Source organism: Diuraphis noxia, unplaced genomic scaffold, assembly GCF_037042655.1.
Source record: "Diuraphis noxia isolate RWA-SAM2 unplaced genomic scaffold, SU_Dnox_SAM2 contig0003, whole genome shotgun sequence".
Lineage (NCBI taxonomy): Eukaryota > Metazoa > Arthropoda > Insecta > Hemiptera > Aphididae > Diuraphis > Diuraphis noxia.
In genome coordinates this window covers 42,933,794-42,959,264 of record NW_028301713.1, presented here as the reverse complement: position 1 = coordinate 42,959,264, position 25,471 = coordinate 42,933,794, and the positions used below count along the sequence as shown (strand labels likewise).

Below are 25,471 nucleotides of genomic sequence, written 5' to 3'. Positions count from 1 at the left end.
GCCAGCGATGATGCCATCAAGTAGATGGAAAATTTAGATGTGTGCCTTTGACCCAATTCAAGCCTAATCGAAGACAGGAAAAGAAGAGTCATACGTTACCAATCTATTGTTACCATATTTATTTTTTACTGTTTTTTATTTTATTCTGCCATAATTTTTTATTTTTATCTTTTATTTTAATGTTAGCCTCAGCTCACTCAAAATAACAGTTTTATTAGTCCTTATTTCCTATTGTTATATTATGTTTTTACTATTTATGACAGAACTAAATGCTAATTATAATTTTAAATGATCGTAATATTCTAAATTAATTTAATCACTCCATCATCCAACTTAATTTATAGATCGATGGCATATGAGCTCACAATAATTAAATCAAAATTTGTAATTTTCAAAACATTAAAAATACTTTTTATTAGCTTTAATAACACTGATTAGTAGATGTTAATGACATTTTACCCTATGGTAGGTGTGTATTTATCATAAATTGGTAATGTGTATAAAACTATAAACTAATTTTTAAGAATATACTAAAAAACCATATTCATTAAATACTAAATAGGTATTATACCACATAGTATTTACCGTGTGGAATTTAGGTAAGTGTTTTTTCTGTATTCGAGAAATTGTATGGATATTGCTGGGAAGTGAAATTTACATAGTACATACACAAATGTTTTAAGGCATTAAGCATTCTAAAATTAAAATTCAATTCAACCTTTCGACATTTTCTTGAATAATAATTACAGTATTACTGAGTTTGTTTATATAATACATTAATACAGTAAACACATATAAACCGCAATAAAATTGAAGTTTTAAGAATAAATGAAAAATTAAGTAATCTTTGTACTGAAAATAATTTTTAGAGATTTCTTAAATCATGTAATCAGAAATGTTAACAATTAAATGCTTAATGTGGTAAAGAAATTATATTATTTTATTGTAGTAATTGTTACTACCTATTTCCAAAAGATACCTAGCAGTAAACTATCATTAATAGAATATATTATTTTAAGCAGAATTTGAGTGTCTATTTATCAGTCATTATAACAGTGAATTAAGGCTGGTTTAGAAATGTAATTACGTCCCAAGTCCAGACAATTTGGATACAGCGCTCAGTATATTTTTGTTTGAATGTACGTTGATTAGACTGAAGGTTCAGGTGTATTAGAAATTCATCTGAAAATGCATTATACTATAACTAGGCATTTTTATTGTGAGTTTTAAGTTTATAACACTTTTACATTTTAATAAAATACTTAAATACATAGATGACGCATGTGTGACAGCAAAATAGAACTATAAGTATAGGTAACATTGTGTCACATTTTTGCTACCATTGATAAATAAATTGTAGAATTTATTTTATTCATAGTGGGCTGGTTTCCCGAATGCCCGATGGTTACATCATGAAAATAACATTTATATATATGATTTGTAGAGTTTTGACATCGACACAATAGACTCAAAGAGCTTGGAAAAGTGATTCAGAATAAAAATTTGATTGTATTTAATACGTATTGGTTACCCAGCTTAACTTGTGAATTGTAGTTATATAACTTAGTTTTAGAATTTCAGTGAAAATACCTCTATCAAAACATTTACGAAAACATAATTACTTATTACGGGAATTATAATTGATATTCATAGACTATACTGTCGACACATTGAATATTTTCAAGCCATTTTATAGTCTTATTGTGATGATGATAAATATGGTAATAAAAGTCATATCAAGATAAAATTTCAGAATAAGCTATGGTGCAAATGTTGACAATAGTCTACTAAACAAAGAAATTAATATCCCTAATATTTTTAAGAATTTTCATTAATTTCTTAATTAACAACATTTATATACCTATACACTCACTAGCAAGTAGCTGCATGTAACATACAAAGAGCTTTCGAAGGCATACAGTTTAAATATTTTAATATGGCAGTTAAAAGACGGGGAATGCCATGGTCGTAATGATTACTTGTATTGTATAGGTAGGTATACTGCTATTATAATCTCAAAATTAAATTCCATCAATCTTGTGAACATGAATTTGTTTATGGTATACTATAGTGATATATATATATATATTATACTTTATGATTGGAAATGTTTTCAGCAAGGCGGACGTATCCAAGATGATATTATTGTAGACGTGATGAAAATTACATTGTTGAAAAGTACCTTCGCATGGTATATAATAAGATAGATTCATGGCCCGACAATAGGTTGATAGACTATACACGGAAGGAAAACAAAATTTTAAGACATTTGTAGAATTACTACCTACTTACCAAACATGTTCAATAATGTATTGCTATACTAAACATAGTTCAGCGATTACCACATGTATAGATATATTTTACTATCGGTTTATAGAGCTTCTACTTTTAACCTGTATTTTATATGTTATCATTATTGTAAAGAAGCGTTATCGTATACGTACATTGTAATATTAATGGCTCTTTGCAGTGTCGTCCTGCATGCATATCGTATACGTGCCCCATTGTTCCACCTTTTCCATTCGAAGGATCGGTATGTATCGTGTGTCGGGTCTATTATATATACAATGTATCTATAGGTAGACGTGTAATAATATATCAAACTATGTGAGACAGTGTTTTTGGTGTGCCGAAAGGGTCCCTTAGGCGATCGGCAAGGACGTATATTATATATAGGTAGTAGGTAAGAGATGAAAGGGTGCGGAAAGAAAAAGCCATCAGCCTTTGTGTGTTAAATAAATAAATATATATATATATATATATATATATATTATTGGTTACTATACACTATACATGTACAGTTGTCGTAGTGTACAGGTCTACCTGCTGATGCTATACTCAGATCATGATGCTGCCCTCTCGTACTATAAACGACGCGATGTATATAAATGTACCTATATAATATTATATACATAGTCAGATAGATAGCCGTGAGAGCTTGTGTATAGTCTATAACCTTATACCTGTGCGTGTGTGTGTTGGGCATCATCAACGGAATACCGGACGATTTGTCTTGCTATAGAAAATGCACAACGCACTCATAATATATAGGTGCCTACGCTATTGCAGCTGTCGTCCTCTATTACAACGCGTGTGCCTCTTTTGAAATAATAACTCATCGCTTTTCAACGAAACGTGTCCGAATATAGTACGTGCGCAACTGGCAAATGCAGCACACATGCTACACCTATATATATTATGCATATTGTTTTTCTTTTTTTTTCTTATATTTCATTATATTTACTATATTTTTGTTTTCATCAGTGTTGAGTTTGTGATATGATGGTAAAAAAAAGAAAGAGTGTAGGTATGTATGTATATATATGCTTTTTGTCACGGTGGAATTTTGTGAAAACTTTGCAGTATACCAGAAAGTACGATGTGTGGAAGGTATCTACAAAAAATGATTGTTCCACCGCCAAGTCGAATTCGACGTTTATATATATATATATATATATAATATATACATATACGTATATAATATATATATATGTTTATTCTGGCGGTAATACTATAGATTATTCTACAAAAACATAAAACACCGCATGCAGTGTTATGAAATACACTAGTTAATTATTGATTTAAGTATTTTTTTTTTTTTTTTTACTAGGTTAACTTAACAAATTGAAGATAAAATACATCAGAGAAGTAAACTATATATGGTGTAGAGAAACCTAAGTTCTTATTAATATATACCAGCAACCAGCGTGTGAAATAAAAACAGGAATGTGTTCGTTATTTGCATTTTGTTTGATATTTTATCATATTATGACATCATATACATGATTGGCAGTGGTCATGCTCTTAGCAGACATGTTTAGATTTACAAGCCTACTGCATAGTATAGTGTATGTACTGTAACAAAGAACATGATTTAATTAATTCCATACTGGACTTTTCAAAATAATGTATTCAATTCAATGATACAACTTTAATTTACAAGTGTAGTTATCATTAATATTAATTTGTATTTTGTATATATTATTATTCAATGCTGATGATAACTATACGGTAACGAAAGTTTAGATTAACGGACGACTCAACGGGCATAAACATAGTATATAACGTATTCGAAAACGATTAATCATCATATATTTTATTCGAAGAGTATTTCAAACAGAAGTCAATGTATTATGGATTTCTATGTAATATGTAACATTTTTTTGTAGCTTCCTCACAGAATAAATGGGATTACGCGATTATACTCGGAGTATAATTTAAATCCGATTTCCGGTTAGCTGTATAAATTACACCGAATATTATGAAACTTTTAAAGTCCGTTCTACTCTTAAATTTTTGTTTTATTTCAAAAAAACCACATCAGTTGTACCGCATTAATAAAAATTTTTACTCATTAATGATATCTTATATATTATTATTATGTACCTATAGTTGAATATTTATCCACCTGTTATTGTAGATTAAACTTATGAATCTTATAAGAAGACTCTATGTCTCTATGTATTCTTAAATGTGTATATTTGTTACAAGATGATACGTATACAGGGTGATTCTTTTATCAAACATCACTCATTATTTCAAAAACTACCTATTGCATTTTTTCAAATTTTTTTTTTTTCAAAATTTTAGATCCATCTTGTTCTAGAACTATATATTTTTTAAATATTTTTACCTTATATTTATCAGGTAAACCATTATTAACTTTTGATTTTCAAATGAAAACCTATACTTAAAATATCATAAACTAAGAAGTAAGAAGGCTATTTTTTCAATGAATTTTCACGTTTAAATTTTCATTTTTCGTTAATCCGTTTACGAGACATAGCCTCCCAAAATTGGGTGGTTTTGGGTGGTGTTTGTGTGTTATAGGTGTATGTTAGGTGGTATTTACACACGAACACCTTATAAGTGTTGTTTGATAAAAGAATCACGCTGTATATTATTAATATAATTTAATATAATTTAATTACCTATTAATATTATTCGCGAATAATACATATATTTATATATTTACGAAGAATGGAAACTCCATTAAAATAAATTGTGTGTAAACATAACAGTTGTAGTCACAATATAAATTTGTTTATACGTATTACGAGTTGGTACGTGAATATAAAATAAATGTGTAATTATAATACAAGAAAGTAGTATATGAATAATCATACAAATTACCTATGTGAAGTATTTTATGAAATATTTTAAATAATAATCGTCAAATTATAACGAGTAACGACTATAATTAATTGTGTGTATACAGTCTATGGGGGGAGGGGGATTGATCCCCTTGATCACCCCCCTGTAAATACGCCACTGATGGACACTGTGGCATTTATAAAATTCATTGTGTTTAGGGTTATATTAACTAATGAACTAGATAAGTTAAAATAACTTCCCCCCGTTTCTATACGGATCGTTTACGTATACCTATGCTGTAGTAGGTATTATGTGATTGAATTATTTTGTATACCTACTAATTAAAATTATGCATTTCTGCCATTTCTAGGAGATGTAATTTGGATATATTGTCATGATAAAATATATAATACTAAGTATAACATGTACAATTAAAAAAAAAAAAAAAAAAAAAATACTATTTAATTGAAAATGCTGTACAATGGTAAAAGACATTATTACTTATTAATATCAAATTAAGGAAAATAAAACTAGAACCGGTTGATCGATTGAGAGACTTATTTATTTACTATTCAGATTTAAATATTTGTTTTACGTAAAATCGACCCCTTTATATTATATTTTCCACATCAACGCTCAAATAGAACCTGGCATAATATTAAGGTAATGATTTTATACAATGATAAGTAATTTAATTAATGTAATAATGTAATTAGTACCCACAGACTGTGCTATAAAAACCTATCGGCGGTTAAAGTAAGGTGCCTACCAACGAAATCCTACCTACTTGATTTTCGAAATAAAAAAAAAATAATAAATAATAATTAGATGTTTTATATAATATATTTTCTAGTGTAGGTAATTATTTTAATATTTTTTTACTTAAACAGGATTGGAAAGGATTTATAGTGACATATTAAAACTTTAAGAACTTGGTTTTTAATTTTTTTTTTTGTATTCATTATTTTAAACCGAATGTATCTAGTTTATTTATTTGTTAGTTTTGGCAAATATATATCTACAATCTACTTATTATAGTTGTCTTATTGTTTATTTTCATAGTTGTATATTAACCAATTATCTGCGGATAACTTTTAGTTTTCAGAAATGTCTGTCTTTAAATCTACTTTTTTGTAATTGATTTTAAAACTTTATAAAATAATGTTCAGATATATGTAGATATTTTTTACAAGTCACATCATTACTAGTTTTGTTTGTGTTTCATTTTTTTTCTCTATTTTTAACCTACTGATGCTACAGACAGTCCTAAGTCAGTGAAAAAACGAGAAAGAAAATTAAATTTAAAATACATATTTTATATTTCAAAAATTCTTAGTAAATAAATTTTGGGTCACAATTCGTAAACCCAAAAAACATGAGTCATAATTCAGAAGAAATTTTTACCACAGGATGCAACAAGTTGCCATCCTAATCAATTGTATTCCATGTTAATTTTATATACATTGAAAACTCTTTATAACGAAACTCGTTACAACGAACAACTCTATATTACGTATAAATAACATTAAGTTAACTTATAATGGGTGGTTTGATTTAAAACCTATTAATTATTCTCTATTACTAAAACTCTCAATAACGAAAGAAATCACATGGTTCCTTTAGATTTGTTATAGAGAGTTTTCACTGTATTTTAATTCGAATATTTATATAGATTACTCTTTTATTTTGATTCAATTTTTTTTTACGTTACCTAGACGTGTTGGTATTAATCAGATTTAATCTATAGTTCATATATCTACGAGATAAATCTCTTTACAGTTTAGCACAATTATTATTCACGTTTATTTAAAGGTGATATAGATTATAGAGCATCTGTATAAAGTTTTGTGATAATTTAATTGTTGTGGATTAAAGATAAATCACATACTACTATAACGTCTATAACATATATTTAACTTGTGACTAGATGTATGATGTAATTTGCGATAGCACATAACATTATATATATATGTGTGTGTGTATTAAATAATTGATTATTAATCGTGTTTATCGTTTGACATGATCTTTTATACAAATTCAGGGTTTCCAAACTCCATAATTAAATAATATTATAATTATCTCCAACGTCACACTTATTATGTAAAACTGAAAAGGTTTGTATTATACTATTATACATCTTGTATTCACTAATTCAGCTGTAATACTATTATCATGTATTCATTGGGTAATGCTGTTTTAATTGATGCGTTGGACAATATAAAAATACTCTATGATAAAGGACAATGAATACTGAAAACAAAATATAACAATATAATGTTTATACATTGTATACGTACACTGTACGCTATTAATTTATTTCAGAAAAAAAATTACTTCATTATGATAATATCTCACGCGTGCTAAGTGCATTATATAAAATTAAAGAAACATACAAAATGAAACTTTCTATGACGCGTTATCCTGTATAAATTGTTTACCTTTTATGTTTACACAATATATCTCATTCATGATTCAAAATTTGGTTAAAATTGTATTGAAGGTGTTGGTTAGGTTTTTATTTTAGTGTCATAGTGGAAAAAAACAAAATATTTAAGATAGTATGCAATCGTGCATAAACTTTGCCAATGGCATTAGACAAAATTAAAACGAAAAGTTATCGGTATAACTTATAAGTTATCACAAATAATGTTTAATGTTTATGAACTATAACCAATATCGTAAATCTTTGTTTAAACTTTCTGGATGAATGTTTAAACAAAGATCAAACTTGGGCAGTTTGAACTTAAAATATTTACAAAAATCTATACTTATTTGCTTCACAATCTTTAAGGAACCTTGTATTAATTGTTCAAGTTTTTAAATTCAGCAAAAAATCTTTATCAATTTACTGCAGTGTAACAGAAAGACCTTACCAAAAAAATTTTTTATGATATAAACAAATTCACAAATAGGCAATTTTTATATTATCCAAACATTTTTTTATGAAATTAAATTTTTTTATTTACAGTTCTAAAAAATAAACATAAAAATATTATAAATATAGCACTAGGGTAACTATTAATGAACAAGGAGAAAATAAAAAATAAAAAAATATTAATTCCAACAAAAGTTATTCCAAACTGACTTTTATAATAACTAGCTGTTACACCTTGTATGTTAAATAAAAAAATTTTAAATTTCATATAGGTACTGTGTATTGTTTACATGATATGTACAATAAATCATAATGTAAATATTTGGAGAAAATTTGAAGTACTATAATAGTTCTATTTGTTTTGAATGACAACAAAATATCGAAAATCGTTCGAGGAGAAATTGTTATTTTACCGTTGGCTGAACAATGTAAAAATTTTAATTTCAAACATGACCTTCCAGTAAATATTTATTTTAACTGTATTTAGACAGACTAACGTATGAGGATCGAAGAGTCTTATTATAGCTTATATTACTTTTTTAAATGTTCACAATTTTAACGAATTTCATCAAAGTTTAACTTCAGACAATTAAAAAAAAAAATATTTTAATTTGGATTAATGCTCTTTTGTGTGAGAAAAAAATTTATCTACAATAGCTAAAAAAAAATGTTTTTGCAGCTTAAAAAGAGTGTATATATTTTGAACATAAATTTTATTAAGAAAATATTCATATCATACAAACATTTTGAAGAATTTAATGTTTCTTATTCATTTTTCAGTTACAACACAAAAACATAGTCGATTTGATCGAAAACTGGATTTGCGTATAAGAATTCACTTTATTCTTATTTTTTTCTTTTATTTTTCACGACGCTTTTAAAAACCACTGGGAATTTGCGGGTACCCATTGAGTTTTGACCCAACAATATACCAACAAGACTCACTTTTCTATCAAAAAAGATGCTGAAGTAGAAAAACAAAGCGTTTTCACTGCTCCAATAGGCGATAGCTGCAGACACAAAAATAAAAATAAAATATAAAAGCTCACATTTTTGTAAAATCAATACATTCATGTTCACCCGCAGGGAGGTGCCGGGGGCTTTAGGTGGTACATTTTAAAAAAAAAATTGAAGATAGTAAAATTAAATAAATATCGGTAACGGCGAGAGTGGTATTAAAATATTTACTTAAGTGCTGAAAATACAGTAAGTATCTAAGGACAGGGTGAGCACACATCATATTTTTACTTTACACGGTGCCTACCTCTTTTTAAGAACTATTGGTTATTTGTTGTCGTAAAATTATTAATTATATAGCAGTCATTGGCTATTTCTAACGTAATTTTTTTTTTATCATTTAAAGTTTTCCTGAAAATAATCATCTAAACTTGATGTAGAAGTATGTTTTTGACATTTTGTATATTAGATCATGTTAGGTATAAGTAAGAACTAAGTTTTTTTTTTATGTATAGAAACATAAAAATTATAACATTATGAGGCGATTTAACAATTATACAATTATACAATTAGATGAATACATATACATATATACATAAATACAAGTTTATTGATTTAAGATGTCACGAGGACAACCACGTTGGAGTATGCGATTGATTGGATGAATATTCAGTTTATAATACTGCGGACCACTCAATTGACTGGAGAAGCTTATTGATAGCTCCTTAATGTACTCTTTGATAATTGGTAATTATTTCTAACGTAATTTTACATATCAGAAATGAAAAATCTCCTGTGTACGTTTGAATTCAACTAGTAAAGACAAATATACGGAGTTTGAAAAATATAACGCAAAATAATTCATTATATCAGTTATATTTGTTAAATATGAATTATTTGTTTAAAAAAATTAGTTATATTAATAGGTAGTCAAGTAGGTATTAAATAATTAAATAATATATTGATTTTATCTTTTTTTATTTATTAAATAACATGTTCATAAATATTTTATCGGTAAGAGGAAATATATTTATCTCACTAATTTTGGTCACACTACACTTTGATGAGTCCAAAAATATACCATCTCTGTAAAATGTTGCTAATAAATATTAATAAATAATAATCTATATTGATATTTATTCATGGCTGCAATATTTCGAATATTGTATAATTTATAAATTTTCAAATTTAATTTAAAAACATTATGTGGTACATTCCACATATTGCATAATACATCAATATCTGAGGTTCTATTTGAGTTTTTTTTTATCCGAGTGCTATAATTTAACCAGGATAAATTTTCCGTTTTTGTTATAGTAAATACATGAATTTATGAATGTTTGTGCATGCATGGCGTTGAAAGGTGTCATATTCAATATTTTTATGAATTAAAAAAATTGCAAGGTTGGAAGTTGGAAATAGTTCTTGTATGCATATTGCATAGCCATAATATTCATCTATAAATAGTAAATATATATTACCTCCATTTACTATACATATTTTACCTACGCATAAAGATATTCTTAATATTTTTAACTTCTATGGATCCATAGATCAGCTATCGGTGTGTTTGTAAATTTTGCAGAAAAAATAAGTGCTAATGTACATCCTACCTCCAATGGAGCCCTGACCTATATCAAGAACTATTGCTAAGCTAAATATTAAGTCTTGTTTTAAGATTTATTTTTTTTTACTGCACATTAAAAATATAAAGTTATGAAATGGAAAAACGTTGTAATGTTGCCTGGGGACTCCGACTTCCATTCTTCAGAGTAATTAATATTTCTTGAACTTAAAAATCGATGCTCGTTTTGGTATAGAATTAGTCATCGTTATTTTGTTAAGGACAGTTCGTAATAAAAAGTATATTGTTCTTTTATTAAAGACATATTAACTATTTTTATAAAAATACATTTTTTTTAAGCCAGATATTATTTGTTTTTGTTTTCTATGAAGCTTAATGCGTTTCTAATATCCTATATTTTTTGATATTATATGTATTTTTGTTTAATGTTATCATTTAATTATTAATTGATTATATATATTCATTATCATTAATTTTGCTTTAATTTTCGTTTAGATTTGTTGATGATTATTTGAAAATGGAATCAAATAATTTACTCCAAAGCCATGTTTATAAAATTATGTGTCAAATATTGAGTGTAGTAATAATATCTGGTCAATTTTATATTTAATAATTTAGTTATATTAACAAACTATGTAATAATTTTTGTGTCGATGAACTAAGAAATATTTTTTTCTAAATTTTATAATTATGATTATACATATTGTCATTTATATATTTTTATGTATAAAAGTTTCTATATAGTGAGGTATTTATATTTATCAGTTATTTCTGCGATGGCCTATATTTTATTAATTTATAGTATTTATTTTATGTACAACATTTACATTGTAGATACGAACTTTAAGAAATTATGTCCTGAAGACAAATTTAGGTTAAATTTAGTTTAAAAAGTTCAAATACTTATATGAACAAATCTTAAAGATTGTTCTATAGTTTTGTTATTCTTAACTTAATTCCACGACGCTAGGTATACCTACTAAAACTATATTTTTTGAAAGTATTGAATGAATTGTTGCATAGATAATTCATTTATTGTCGTTAGTTGTCATTTCATATTCAAAATAAATTGCATTCTTCCTTTGCTAAGTATGAAATAAGTTAATCGAAATTGGACAACTTATAAATATACTTCTATTATTATAATATAAATTGCATAGCACACATAAACACTAAAATTATAAGTATGCATAATAATCAATAAAATAGAATATTGTAATAAAACTGATATTAAAAGCATATAAGTACCTATATAATATATTAATCCTCTTCAAAGCCCTCAGCCCAACTCTTGACAATACCAACAAAATAATTTCATTTCTTAACCAAATTGATATGTACAACCTAATTTAATGAGCTATTGTATATTTTTATGTAACAAAAAAATAATTTATATTTTAAACTACTTTAAGAAACTATTGTATCATTTATATGTAACTAAATACCTTTATTTTTGTTGCATACTAATAACCTTAGCGGCTTAGCAGTTTAAACTGTACCATGATTAAAAAAAAATATATGTATATTATATTAATATTCGAATAAATAATAATTATACATCTCATATTTTGTATTATCAATAGGTTTTAGTAATAAAATTGTTATTATTTGATATAACTGTAAACACTGTTAAAGATTATTGGATTTTTAATTGCATAATAATATATGCTTATTTTTATTTCAGTACATCCTAGATTTTGTTGTGCAATAAATAAATATAAATTGATAACAACGATAATATGTAAAAATACTACGAAAAATATAAAGAAAGGAAAGGTTATGAGAAAATGAGTAATACTATAAAGGATTAAGAAAATAACCCATAACTATAATATTTTTCTTACCACGATATTTATTCATGGAAATTAATTATAAGATTATAATATGTTATACCAATAAAAATAGTATGCATGTAAGACGTAAACGCTAATCATAAGATATATAGGTAACGGAAAAATAAGCATTATTTTATAATACAAAGTAAAGGACGTATAATCAAATATTCTACTTAAAAGTTAAAAGTAGATAAGATGTTAGAATGGAACTCATCACCAAAATTCTTGGAGCCTTCACCGGGTACATGTCCTTTTGATTACCTGAAAAAGAGGTCAAGTACAGAATAAAAGGAGATGCCTTTGAAAATGAAATCCTACGAAAACAACAACTGCCTGAATAAAAGCAATGAACAGTTGTGAATATTACAGTAGACAAACGAGTGTTGTATATAATAGCACGATAAACATAATATTATTATGAACAACAATAACAACAAAAACGTCAACCATGACAATTTATTGGGCAGTAGCCAGTAATAAACAAAACGTGTTCGTTATAAGCGCAAAAACCATTCAAATACTTATATAATATATTATGTAAACATACCAACAACACTTAATCTAGACTAAAATTAATTATCTTACTTATGTATAAAAATGTAAATATCATAATAATTTTTTACGTAAATATCGATATTTTTGTCGAAACAAGTATTCCGCCTACCTACTCACGAAATTGAACTGTCTAAATCTTAAATTTTAAATAATCAATACAGTAACGACCAAAAATTCACAGTTCTGGTCTTAGGTAGACTATAGGTGTAAAAGTTTGTCTATAAGTTTTTACGTCTAGAGAAAGGTTAATAAAGTTTTGACAAAATTTCACCACTCGTGACCATAGGCTCCTGACGGTTATAAGGGTACCAAATGTGAAGTATAAAAGAACTTTCGTCGCACTCAAAAAATATTATTTTTTAAATTTCTTTCCGGGTTAATGCTGTTTTACACAAATTTAATTGGTCAATTTTTATTTTATAATATATCAAACATTTTTATTTTTAAATAATATTTTTCTAATTTTTATTCAAGTACTTGTTTTTACTATACGCTTTCTTAAGTTTTTAGTTATTTAATTTAATGTATTTTAAATTTAAATTGTAAATCTATATGACAGATTGTAATATATTTAACCATTGCAAATATCATGGTAATTGAGATTTTCCGTTTTTCCGTTTTTAAATATGAATAAATAATTATGAATATGTTAATCAAATGGTAGTAAACATGGTCATGGATTTGAGAATATATATATATATATATATATATATATAGTCAGGGATCAAAGGAATGTACTTTCCATAAGATGGTTAATGTTTTTATTGCTAATTACGTTGAGAAAAATATCTTTAATGTAAATTAAACCAACAAAGAACTTTCTATAAATCAAATCTGTCTCGAGTCTGTATTTTTTCCGAGAATATTTTAGAAATACCACGCCGTATTTCGTTGTTATAAGAAGTATTATCGTTGTAGTAATTAAAGAACTCTTAACAATGAAGAGAACACATAATTTGGTGAATTTAAAACAACATTTTATTTTTGTATATATAAAAATATGGTTATATTGCCGTGCTTGAAAAAAAAAAAAGGCGGAGGATAAATTATATAAATCAACATTAGTTTGTACGACACAAAACATGTGGGCTCATTACATGAATTGCATGGCACAAACATATAAGGTAACAAAAATTATGAAATATAAAACAAAAGTTCAATCACATTACACTACAACAATAATATTTTGCTTAAAATTATTTTAAACACATAGTTACAACTTACAAATTAGTTTATAATTATTTCATCTTATTTACGCTAGATATATTATATAATATTATATTCATACATTACAAATACGTTTGAAGAATATTAGATCTTAACACTACAACTATAAATATTTTAAAAGCATATAACTATAGTAAAATGTATTAACATTTTAATTTACCAAACACATTATTTGGTCATGAAGGATAGTAGTTATATATATACATATACACAACAGTATTATATTAGATTGGTAGAAAGTGGTAATAATATACTTTTATTTATACACATCATACACACATAGTTAATTGATCCAAACACTATACTTATTACACTTAAGTATAATATTAAAGAAGAATTATAAATAATAAATTTAGTATTAATATTTTAATTAAATCTATTTAATATTTCTTAGGCAACTATTAGTCTTATATTTTTGGGCTAGGCGTAAAGTAGTTTGTGGCGGAAATTTCAATCGTATGGAACCATAAGTGTCTTGATAAATGTTCTGTAAAAAAAAAAAAAAAACACACAATCAATTTGAAAATATCTATAAAATGTACGAAAACTTTTTTCATCTGGTTATAATCTTATATTTTATTTATACTTTAAAAGTTCTACGGCCTTGTCTAAAATAAATATTGATTGAGAGAATGAAATACGTTCAACTTTATTATCAAGTACTTTAATAAAATAATATTTTTATAAATTTTTATAAATTTTATTAAACCAATTAAACTCTAAATTGTATTGGTTTCATAACAGTCTCCATATATTTTACACGTGGCTTCTGTGGTACAGCGGTAGGTAAATGATTAGTAGAGCCCGGATTTCTATGCAATTGCATATTTTTTTCCTTTTAATATTTTTGGATTGTTGTCAGTTATCTCCACGAATCATCATAATTTGAAGCTAATGGAGAAATTTTTTTTTGCATATTTCTGCATATTTAAAGGTTATTGCATATTTTTGCATATTTTGGCAAAATTCAAAATTTATTGCATATTGAAGCAAAAATTAAAAACAAAATTAAATTATATTTTTTCCAAAAACAAAAGCCTAAGAGTATTACGTAACATTAATAAAGTATTAATAGGGGAAGCGGAAGTGGTTCTACTAGATCAAAACTATAAAGATCCAATGATTTTAAGCTCTTTTAAATTTGCTCCAATAACTTCGGTAGATGTTGAACGATCATTTTCAATATACAAGCATTTATTAACAGATAGACGGCACAGTTTTACCGAAGAAAAACTTGAATATCATTTAATAATTAATTTTAACAATAAAGAATAAAAACACACATTTTGAGTTGTATATTTTGTTTTTTTTTAAATATAAATAATTATGTATTTATTTGTATGTGTTTAAATTTAAATATTTGTATTTTTTTCGTGCTTAACATAATTTTTAATTTTTTAATATAACTTTTTTTATTGCATATTATATGGCATATTTTGATACTTTTTAGTGCATAATTATCCGGGCTCTAATGATTAGTAAGTCAATAAATGAATATAAATAATAAATCAATAAAACACAATGCCTTTCATATATAAAAACATGCTCAAAAACATTTTGCAAGAATATCCAAACAGCGTACACATATACACTTATGGATAAAAAACTAATGACGGAGTCGGGTTCGCAATGATAATAAACAATCAAACATAGCATACAAACTTTCACCTCAAGCATAAATATTTACAACAGAAGCGATGGCAATATACCAAGCCGTAAAATATCTTCACACAGAATACGCAAACCACCAAACCAAATTTATAATACTTAGCGACTCACTCAGCAACTTAATCGTCATCACAAATACACGAAACCAACTAGATATCACAAAGCTCATCCAAGAAGAAAATTTTCTTGCAGGAAAAAAAATAAACATATCCTTTTTGTATGGATCACGGGGCACATAGGCATTCCCGGAAATGAAATGGCTGACCAAGAAGCTTATAATGCAATTGTCTCTACATCAACTTCAACCATAAACTCCATCACATTCGCAGATGCAAAGATCGAAATTCACCTACACTCAAATAATAAATGGCACTCTCACTGGTGAAAACTCAACACCAAACTCAACAAAATAAAAAATATTATAAACCCGTGGAAAAATCCTGAGCTCAATAGAAAAGATGAAACCATAATAAACCACCTCCGAATTGGTCACACACACTTAACACACAGCTACTTGATTAGTAAAGACGATCCTCCACTATGTGAGTCATGCAGCGTACTTTTAACCGTCAACCACATCATCACTGAATGTCAAAAATACAACCAGTATCGAAATCAATTTCACATCTCCGTACAAATCTGTCAAGCACTTGGACCAAACCAACAGGATGTAAAAAACTTAATTTTATTCTTAAAATAGAATTGTACAATTTAATTTCATGTAGAAAATTTAAATACTTAAAATACTAAAAATGTAACCTAAAAGAAAAATTTCTTTTACTAATGGCCTAGTTGTCGATGTATTTTGATCAAAAAAAAAAAAAATAATAATAATAAATAAATCAATAGATTGATTATCTATTTAGTTAGTATATTTGATTGAGAAATAATTTTAAAATCTATTTTGCATTCGATTGATTTTAAAAACAAATTTTAAAATGAAAACTTGTTCAATTCATAATGAATTATAATTTTGGGACGTTGGTTTAAATAAATAATTTATTAATTGTTTACTGCAATAAGAACAGGAATATTTCTCGAAAAAATATACTCAATACGGTCTAAAAAATATCATTTTATATTATTTATTAATTTATCTAATGCGATTTCATTGTTTGTTAGGAAAACTTTGTATTTTTTTTTATGGGTTTGGCCTGAAATGGATTTTTTTTTTGAATAATAGCCACTGTTTTTGGATGTTCTTAATGATTTCTGGAGGGCGGGAGGAGTGAAAAATAAGCGTGGTTAGTCCCTTTGCTAGCTAATAAAAGCAATGACAACGTAATTTGTTACAACCTCACAACATTTGTATTTATATTTTATTATCATCGTGTAGTTTTGTTTGGATTGCAAATTTAAGTACCCGCGAATAATGTACACCGGATAATACTTTTTGCTCAACACTAGCTGAAGGTATAAATTAACGTTTCCACGCGTGAACAAATTATTTGAAATACAATTCACAATTACACAATTTATACATAAAATAATATGATTATTAAAATCACACTGTTGGACGTTGATAATTGCTATTGTCGTTTTGTCGTCCCCGGTACGATATTGTAGCATAATGCGTTTGTACCACACACTATACAAATGTAACAAACAACTTTCATTGGTCAATTAACAAGTATTCACAACTAAATATAACTTGTTAAAATATAATATACAAATGCACCTTAATTTTTATTGAATTGAATTTTATAAAACTTATTGGTAATAATATATTATTTTTCTTTAAACTACGAATTGTTATTATACATCATTACAACCATGTGTGTTACCAGATATTATGTTACTATCTTCAATTCTTAAATTTTTTTTATTGATTCAATATTAAACAAATTTCTGAGTTATATTATTAATATACTTAACCTCGTGATTTTTTTGGTTCAATAACGTATATTATATTTTTGGTTGTTTGGGTTATTGGCCAAGTGAAATTGATTAAAAAAAAAAATCTATATAATTGAATGATGACAAACCGATACAACCTAATAACGTTCAACGATATACCTGTATACCAATTATCTTTTTTATTGTTTTGAAGTTTAATTGACATGTCAACTGAAAGTACCAGAAAATAATTAAATTAATAATCAAAATAATTAGAGATGTTACGAACTGTTCGATTTTCGAACCGAACTGGAAATTTCAAATAATCGAACCGAATCAAATATCTTATAGTTTCGTTCGATAATCGAACCAGATAAATAAAAATAAAAGTCGATGGAGTAACGGCCAAAATTATATATTATTATTAAATAATTAATAATTAATATTTATTATTTATAAGTTATTACTATTGTCATTGTTAATTGCGTGTTTCAACCGGCCGCCGCACACCTTTCCTACCACCCATAGCCAATGACCATTCAGCGCATTATCCGAGACTGTCAAGATAGTAGATACTCCGTGCGGTGGGGAAGGGGGACTTTGTTATGAAAACCCTCGATACAAAAATAGATTGTTATTAGTTGTTTAATGTTTGCTGATATTGATGTTTTCGATTTTTCTTATAAGTTATCATCATATTAATAATTAAAAATTAAAAATCTCATGCATAATTATTAACTATTAAAGTAAATAGTAGTAAAATCTTTATTCAATAATTCTGAGGTATGGTGGCTAAATGATAAATAAATAAATATTAAATAAAATAATACCCAATTTAACTTTTAATGTTCGGTTCGAGTTCGATAAAATATTTGAAGAGTTCGGTTCGGTTCGGGTTCGATTAAAAGTGTGTAGGTTCGGATCTGTTAGAGTTCGTTAATTTAAAGGAAAGTTCGGTTCGACCTTAAATATTATGGTTCGTAACATCTCTAAAAATAATTTAGTGTGTGTAAAAAATGATATAAAATGAACTTGCGTTTCTATAATAAAATGATCGTCCGATTGGTATAAAGTGTGTGCATTTAATGTATAATAATATGATATTATTATGTTCTGTGTTCGTCCGGCGTAGTCGTCGGAATTGCTCAGATACATATACTTAGATCTCGCGACAATCGATATTATGTAAAATACGCGGCTGCACAAAACACACTACGGTATAATAATATAATACGTATACATTATAAAGTATACGGATTACTATAATCCTGTAGATTTTGGCATAAATGAACGATATCGGTCACTTTTGGACCCCTGGGCTTTGTTCGTTATAACCACGGGTCGTGCAGTCGACGACACTACGACACACCACAACGACGACGATCGCAGAGGTTGCTTCCCCGCCGGGGTTTTTTAGTTAAATCGATTTCAACTTGCAATTATATCATAATGCAAAGTGTTTCGTTTCTGTATATTATACACGCTTAGTAAACGATTGCTGTATAAGTTTGTAACAGTATGGGTTTATCATAATTATTTCCATTCGCGGTAACGGAGTGGTGAGAAGGACTTTGGAAGACATTTATGTAAAAAACACACTATCCAGCTGATATTATATATCTTATTTATCTTAAAATAATATATCAAATATTATTAAGTACCGACAGCAAACAAATATTAATTTTCAACCCGTGTGGGTAAAAAGTAATTTTATTAAGACGTGTACAATTCGAGAATCCTGTTTTATTGCCAAAACAAAAAAATATATAGATATATAATATTATAGACAATAAACATTGGAGTGACGCCGTCATTGTCTCAACGCTCCCCGAGTTTCAGCATCCAGTAATGCTGCTGTTGTAATTTGTTTTCACATATTTTGTAATGCGTATCGCATTTCCTTTTTGTTTTATCAACTACGATTTTTGTTTGTTTGGGTTTTTATTAGATTATATGAGAAATGCAGTACTTATTAAAATATAGTAAAAACAATTTACGTATAAATATTAGTATTAAACACCTACGTATATTGGATTATGAATTTTAAAAATAAGAACAACCATTTAAGGGGTTATTATCGGAAGTTTGTGATATATAAAAAAAAAAGATACAATAAAAAATAATTATTATAAACATACGTATCAAAATTATATTTTCAGTATTTTATAGTAATCTGTTGAAACAATTCTTATATTATACCATTAGTATAATATACCGAATCGAAACTTAAAATAAAATTTTAATAGATATTTATTACTCTATTAAATTTTTCCATTTAATTATTATGTTTCAAATTTAACAGATTTTTATTGTACTATAAACATCATAATATTTGTATGCAATAGCTAATTTACAAGAAAAATATTTTAAATGAGAGTAATAAGATTTATAGAGATGATCAGAATTTAATAAATTACTAATTCAATATGAGTGGGGGTTTTTTTTTTAAATAACATAAATATATATTTTTTAAAACATACTATTAGGATTAGGAAAATAAATTTATTGCAGGGTAAAGCATTTAATTCTTATTGTAAAAAATTAAGTTAATTTATAGATTTATTAATATAACTATGTATAATATTTAAAAATCATATATCACTCATTGTACAGGTATCATGCCCTTAAACGTTACGAGTTTAGTATTAATCAAGACATTTTAAAAATATGAAAATTTACTGTAAATTTACACATTTCTCAGTCATAAATTCACTTTTATAGCATACTTAACAGTAATATTCAGATTTTGTACATCCTTGTTTCATAGTGAACTTCATGCAGCTACTTTATGTTCGTAATGTGAAGTTTATAACTTCGACATAATTAAATTAATTAAAATACTTAATATTATACTTCAACATTAAACTTGAGAATTATTACAAGGACAACATAATAACCTTTTATACGATGTGTTTAATTTTAGAACATAATAGAAGTGTAAAGTTTTTAGTAATCACACTAAAAGTTATTGAATTGTTTGTGGTGTTTTAATTTTTTTACTTTGTTGTAATAGGCATAGTTTTCTGAAAATATAAAAAATACATAGCATTCACATTTTTAGATGTAGATATTTTATTTCATTAAAGGATTGCAAAATATTTGCGCTTATAAATGAAAAAAAAATTACATTTAATCTATATTATTTATTGATTGTTAGGATAATATATCATTTATTTTCATGGCAAAGTAATTTAATAATTAAATAATATCACTAAGAATAGTGTACATTTTATATAATAAGATATTATGTATACGTTTTATAGATATATTAAATTAAAAGTAATTATTATCATGTGTTGGTGGTTGGGACAAATTATTATAATTTTTATACCATTAAAAAAAAGTATTGTGTGTCACTGATAAATGATAATGTAAGCTTGGTATTTAGTACCTACGTATAATAATATTAATAATATGATAGATGCGATGAGATCATACAATAACTACTCGCATATGCTATTAAATTGCCTACACAAGACGCCATCTCAAAAAATGAATAAAACTGTTGTTTTTATCAATATTTTTTTTTCTTTACAGATTAATTTTTTTTTTAAGAATAGTATGATACTTTAGATAATCAAATAAAGTATATGAATATGTAATTTGACATGTTATTTTGTAATTTAATTATTTGCAATGTATTATACATTATAATAATGTTGGCCATGCCGTCTTTGAAGTGTTTCTAGCCTGGTAAAAGCAGACGACAGAATTTTCAATAATTTTTATTTACACTCACCATTGTTTGCCATAGCAGAACAGTCTTTTTCCTTTCTCAAACAAATGTGTCTTTCATGTTTTAGATGTATTTTAAAGTATACATATATATTATTATGTATCCGTTGTTAATGGGGGAAATTGTGAAATTGTGTTTTGGAAGGTTTACGTGTCGGGTAGAAAAATCGGTGTAAGTATACATGCATTAAATTCCCATAGAGAGTGAGCTTTTCCGTGTTTCATCAATATTTTATTCTTTCCGAAGAACATAGGGCATCAAATGAGGTTAACTCGCATCCTCCCTAGATCTTCTACGGTAACTGTCAAAATGAACACGGACTTCAACCTAAAATTAATTAATAAGTTTTTAAGTTCGCTTTGTGTGTGAATTCTGGTACCTATACAGCTAGGAGATTCAATAACCTGTAGTTTGTTTCAAATAAAAACAGAGGCCGCCAAAGTATCTTGACCATAAAACAATGTCTGACGTATGTATTTTCGAGTGAAAGCGTACGTGCGAACTCGTGAGTATGCATGAGTTGTTCAGACAGTTTTAGTTCGATCGTGACTTGTATTTAAATTATTATTGAAAAACCATTACTGATTCAACTTCGAACGATACGTTCAAATTCATCCAAGCCAAAGAAAATATAATATATGACATATTATATTGGCTTTTTATGACAATATGACAAAATATTGTTTTTTCTTTCAAGCAACATTTTTATATATATTATATATATATATATATACGTTAAATTTGAATCGTATAATAATAATAATAATAACGCTAAACTTTGGTCACGAAGTGTAGCAAAAAAAAAAAAAATTATATATATATATATAAATGCCATTTGAAAATAAGTTCTGATAAAATCCTATTCCCAGTATAGTATAATAAATAGTGCATACCTTTTTAATGAAAAATAATAATATGGCCTCGTATAGGAAATCTAGAACTTATGAATTTATAATTTTCGGATTATATCTATTTTAATATTTCTAAAAGTCAAAGTTTGAAATATATTTACTATTCGTATTTTATTACTACATTACCATAAATTCTTTCTTTTATTATACTGGAGTTTAATTATTTTTTACTGTATTTATAATCATATATTTTTAATGCATATTATTTTAGATACCTACTGAAATAGCTTAATCAGATATAAAATACAATTTATTTAAGTATCTAGTTATTGAAAATTGAAAATTTTAATATCTATACAATAGTGAATTAAATTCAGAAAAAAAATTATAGGAAAATATCCAATTAAAATTTCTACGAGAAATATTTTTTTTTTTTTGGACGAACTAAAACCTCTTTTAATATAATATTTTTTAAACCACTAAATTCATTTTATTTAGTAACTTATATAATATTGAATTGCATATTATATCTGATATATTGGGTACTACGCACATGCATCAATAAATAGCAGTCAGCAGTCTCTTGCAGTGTTCACTTAAAACATTAATCATACAGATTTATTCAAAACAAAAAAATAAAAATAAAAATGAGATTTCATGAGCCAGTTTTATTTATTGGTAAATCTCAAATGGTCTAAATGTATTGTCGTTTTAGTTTAAAAGTATATCATGATAAATATTATAAAAAATGATGAACTTTTCTATAGTAATAGGTTCTCGGACAGTAGTTATTTTTCATAGAACTTTTTGATTTATAAATCACGGGATCCGTGGAATAAAAAATGGCGACATTTATGATGATAAATTTAATGGTTTATGATATTCAGTTGTTTTTATTATTTATTTAATCGATATTATGCACACATCCTAATATAACAATAGTAGCCAAAGTTAGAATAATTCTATGAAAAAAGCATAGTAATTATTTCAAAATATATTTGAATACTGTTCAAAGCAAATTTGTATCCCAATAAATTATTTATTACGATCAATATTTATGGCAGGTCATTAATTTTATTGGATTGAATGTTAGTTAGGTATATTATAATATTTAAGTAAGTTTTTAATGCAAACTTATGTTTTTGAAAATATATACAGCCACTTTATAAGCTACCTATTGTGTAAGAAATAGTGAATTGTAATAATATTATTATTCTAATTGATAAACAGTTACATTAATATATTTATTGGTCACAAAAAATCGCACATATTTATGTTGTTTTGTGTAACTGATGAAAATAGATTGTCTACTGTTAAATAAGTGGCTTAATAAAGCGATTCGACATTACATTAGCTATTAAATTATATTTTGTACACCTAAACGTTAGAGCATAGATTTGGTCTTGAATATTTTATCAATTAAAATAAAGTGATATAAATAACTATATAACTGTAATATATCAACAAAATATTTTAAAGTTGTTTAATTTGGATCAAAATATATTAAATCTTATGAAACGGCAAATACAAATAAAATAAAAATATCAATAATAATTAATGCACCCAAGAGATTTCGTTTATATAATTTATACGAATTACTGTCGTCTATCATACACAACTGTATATGAGAGTGATTATATATTATAATTAAATACAATTTTATACACATTATGAACTTATTACATAAGTCATGATACGTCCTAACAATATATCAAAAAAATAAATGATATTGTAATATATTTTGAATTCAGTTATATCGATGGAAGTTTTTAAACAATAATAATCTTGTGTAGTAGGTAGGTATTGTATTGGATTCAGTTGGAGTGTATAAAACATGCACTTAATTATATGTGATTATCATAGGTTTATACAATGAAATTGTTTACATTTTGCTAATATACTCACGATGATTACAACTGTTTATCGTACATTTATTAGTAGAGTTTGGAAATTGTTTAAAGGAAATATTCTTAGTTTGTACAAATGTTCTAATTTACTTTATGAATTTATAATTAGTTCACCCTTTTAGTTTATCCTTTAGTTGGAATTTTTTAATTCATTTTATTCTGTTGAAGTTTTTAATAGTAATATCTTAAGATAATCGATTAAAGTACAGTTATTTATTAAAACGTCGAAATTTTAAGAAAAAAAAAGAACCATTATCAAAACCGAAACTATATTATTTTTCCAACAAATAATATGATTAAGTTATCCAATAGTATACCTAATAATTATTTCCTATATGTATTAAGTATTATATATTGTATAAATATTTAAATGTTTCATTTATAAGTAAATATGATCACAAATCTGATGAAAAAAAAAAAAATTAACAAATAAAGTAGAAATCGTTTTTTACAAATAAATACAATTAACTGATAAACATTTTGCTTAACTTATAAATTTTAATGTAGACCATAAGTCATCATATAATTCCACAATGGATATTTTGTTTGTGTTAGTTTTTTGCTTTGACATATTTGTGGTATTTGTATGATATTTGATCACAAAAATATTGAAACATTACAAATTTGTTTTACAGTTGGCTTACCAAACCAATCCTTAGTATATAATATCATAGTTCACTGAACCATAAACCATAAATATTGCTCAGAGATATCGATACCCAACCCCATCAATGACCGTGAATGGTGCAACAGGTAACACGACTAAACACTCAATTAAATATTATAAATGTGTATATTAATACTTTTTTGTATTGTATTTATTATTATACATGTTTATATACTCTTTGTATGTTTAATTCTTTCAAAAATGTGTTTATGTATTTTAAAGCTATGTATTTTATTCAACTATTTCATAAACTGATGTTGATGAAATATTTTTTTGATATTTTTTTGATATTTTTCTTAGGTTTAAGCATCCTATGGAGAAAATGTTTCTTTATTATACAATGTGTAAACTTTAATCATGTAAACAACTTAAAAATCATACATATATAAATCCTGTCTTTTGTTTCTATTCATTTTAACATACTTATTATTTAGTACTGCTCACAATTAAATTCATGAGTTAATTAAATTAAATAATGTTTAGTACATTTCTAGTACCTACTCTACTATAAATATTTATTCAACATTATGGTAAGGTTTTGTTTTGTTTTTGTTAAAAGATTGCCTTTGTTTAAATAAATTATTTTTAAAAAGAGGAAAATTAATACCACTTTCTAAATAATCCCTTTTAAGTTTATTGGTTTGTCACATTGGATGTTTTGTTTTTATTTAAATATCA

At 25.8% G+C, this 25,471-nt stretch overlaps 1 protein-coding gene across 1 annotated transcript in view; it reads right to left on the bottom strand.

The window, feature by feature from the left end:
• Nucleotides 1-13,856: 13,856 nt before the first annotated feature.
• The window catches only part of LOC107167628 (neuropeptide Y receptor type 2-like), a 218,234-nt gene continuing 206,619 nt past the window's right edge, over nt 13,857-25,471 (bottom strand). Inside the window, exon 7 of the mRNA XM_089223629.1 lies at nt 13,857-14,615. The gene's annotated coding sequence lies outside the window, so the exon portion shown is untranslated. The remainder of the gene's footprint in view (nt 14,616-25,471) is intronic.